The sequence below is a fragment of the Cibotium barometz genome, chromosome 38 (assembly GCF_041138505.1).
Source record: "Cibotium barometz isolate CiBa-2024 chromosome 38, ASM4113850v1, whole genome shotgun sequence".
Lineage (NCBI taxonomy): Eukaryota > Viridiplantae > Streptophyta > Polypodiopsida > Cyatheales > Cibotiaceae > Cibotium > Cibotium barometz.
Window position 1 is genome coordinate 11,160,104 of NC_141083.1, and position 2,983 is coordinate 11,163,086.

Genomic DNA, 2,983 nt, shown 5'->3' on the forward strand with positions numbered 1-2,983 from the left:
ATTTGGAAGTTTTTGAAGTATGCCTCTCCCAAACCTATTGTACCAGCTACTGTCGAGTTGGGTGAGAGCTCTAAAGTCCGAGAAGGTGTCATACACCTTGATGACACAGATGATGCTGATGTGGTGCCACAGGAACAAGGACCTAGTGATGATGAGGAGAAGCCACAGGAACAAGGACTTGCTGCCTGCTGATGTTATTGAGGAGAAGATGGAGTAGCACAGCAAACAGATTCTCCAAGGGTAGTAGAGAAGACAATGGAGCAGCACCAAGAGATTGTACAGGACAGGATGGAGTAACAGAAAACAGATTCTCCAAAAAAAGATGATACGGAGAGCTTGGACCATGTAGAGCAACCTCTGGATCAGGCTGTAGATAAATAGAAAATGGTTGTTAAGAATATGTTCTACATATACAATTAAACACTTCTGTACAAAATTTTACTTTATTGAATATAATACCTTTGTTTATGGAGTCTGTGTTATCTCAATTTTCAAATTTTCAATGTCTTTGCATTTTATTGAACTCTCTTCTTTTGAGCACCTGCAAAAAAGCAATATGAATCAATAGGGTAAAGTAAACTAATAGCAGTGCTTAATGAGACTAGGATAAGTCAGATGATCTTGTTTTCTTAACACACCATGTGTGTTAGCATTGTCCAGCCAACTGATAAAAATGATCAGTAAAAAATATACCCGATTGAGCTAGCTCTGTTCCACATCGACCTTGGTATTGTTGTTCTCCTATCGATCCATGCAAAACATCTATAAATCCCAGAATACAATCGATGTTTTGCCATGTCTCATACGATGAAGGGTATAAATCTGAAATAAAATAACACAAGAATGTCAATAAGCAAAGAAAGAAAGCTTCATCTTAAAAATCCATACACCTCATAAAGAACAAAACCACAATAGAAAAATATACAATTAGGCCTGTGTTGCGGAAGATCATTTGGATAGTCTCGCAAGACAAGTTCTTTATGCATGTACACATGCTTAATCAAAACTTCTTTCACCGATATCTTCCCTCTGGTGATTTTAAAATCTCGTACTCTTCCCTTCCATGACGCCAAGAAAATGTTTTTTGTCTGGGGTCTCTTTCTTTGCTAGGTTGCATGAGCACCCATGCTCCTTTCGAAACACTAAACCTTTCCCAAGTTCCTTCCGTTTTGACTGTACTTGAATTCTCTATCGAAGAAATAGAAGAAGCAAGTCGACGGGGTATGATGTGTGGTATAATTCTGCCTTCATAGCATTATCATCCACAGAGCGTCTTCCACAAGAATGGCCATAGTTTTTATTCACCATGGAGACCTTGTGAATCTGTAACAACAGCAAAGTAATGTAAACAAGATAATAAAGTGAAGTTTCAAGAAAGAGAAAGTGGGCAGACAGACAGTTGACAAGAAACATCTTACTCTAAGCCAAACAGGATCAAGGGAGCAGTTTTGAAAAAGAAGAGGCTGCTGCACAATGAGGCAGTGGTGTAGAATGGTAGACCTTTCGAAGGAAAGGCAGCACAACATTTCAAAGTTCAAAGGAAGGTGGAAGCGGGAAGGCCCTTGTCAGAGAAAATGTCAGACTAGATTCTATCTTCATGTCCAAAGATCCTGTGAGAATAAAAAACCAATCTCCACATTAATGTAGCACGCTTGTACCTACATAAAGTATTGTTTCTTTTATCTATTTTCTCTTATTTTTGTGAATTTCCAACGTTACGTTGGCCCTCTGTTGATTGGTTGAGAGCTTATTTTTCCAAACCGTAAAAGGCCCCAAAATGAGCTCCCTTTTTTCCTAATGGCACTTGAGGAGGAAGCTTACATTCCAAATCCTTTTCCTGAACATCTATTAGATGATCATGAATGGGTACATATCCTCACAGCTCTGGATACATGTACGCTCCGCAATGGACCATAATTCTGTGATGATGATGACCAAAGCGTCATTTCTATCCGGATGATAAACTTAAGGAATTACATGCCAGACATTGAAGAAGATTTGGTTAGGGATGGTATATCCATAACAGATCTGAGTTTAAGTGAGGGCAGCAGCCATTGGCAAAGTTAATGAGTCGGCATCTGAGATAGATGAGTACTTTTTAGGAGATAATGACGATGAATCCATGGCCAATTTTATTCATGGAAGTTGTTTAAAGAGTTTTGTGGAGCCATTAACCAATGATGTGCTTGAGAGTGTGCATGCAGCAATGAACAGGGAACTCGCTCTCCAGAAACTAAAAGATAATGCTCAAGCGGAAGCCAAGGAAAAAGATGCGAAGGAGAAGGCGAGAAAGCTGCAAGTTTCCATGGTACAATTGCAGACTCTTGAAGATGAAGAATATACTGAGCCATTACTTGTGCCAGTTGGGATTGTAGCACCACAAATCACTTGCTCTGCAATTCTAGATTCTGGAGCCGATGTCAATATGATCTCAGCTGAGCTCTACAAAGGCCTTAATAATAAAAGAGAAGAAGTCAAAGTGAAAGAATCGTAAAAGCTTATGAGAAGCGACTTACAGATGACACGACCATACCACCAAAGCTGAAGGAGTATCTGAATCCAATTCAAGAAAAGATCAACTTGATTAAGCATCATGCACTAATCAAAGATACTCAAACCATAATGGAAGGGCACCGCCCTATTCAACGGGGAGATTACCGATGCATGTTCCAGATTTGGAAGCAATTCCAGAAGTTTTGAAACTAGAAATGGACAGTGAATGGGGTGCTGAAAAGCTAGGAGAGCTAAAAGGGGAAGAAATTCCACCATTAGAGGGTGAAGAGGCCGACAAACTTTGGGACGAGGTACGAAATCTTAAAGAATTGGACGAGAGTTCTTTGAACTCCGCTCCTTTCTCAGAGATTCAACTCTCAAATTCCCTTGATTTGGATAGAGTGACCATGCCTAAGGAAACAATGACAGACGACGAAGACGATCGCAGTGAGGCTAAGACCTTAGCCACTCTACCTTCATTCGTAGGAAA

At 40.0% G+C, this 2,983-nt stretch overlaps 1 long non-coding RNA gene across 1 annotated transcript; it reads right to left on the reverse strand.

Annotated features, from left to right (window-relative positions):
• Positions 1 to 207: 207 nt before the first annotated feature.
• On the reverse strand, positions 208 to 1,080 carry LOC147616341 (uncharacterized). The gene is made up of 3 exons (XR_015262485.1): positions 694 to 1,080; positions 460 to 541; positions 208 to 367 (listed from the first exon to the last, which is right to left on the reverse strand). It is a non-coding gene; the product is annotated as an uncharacterized LOC147616341 (long non-coding RNA).
• Positions 1,081 to 2,983: the final 1,903 nt, after the last annotated feature.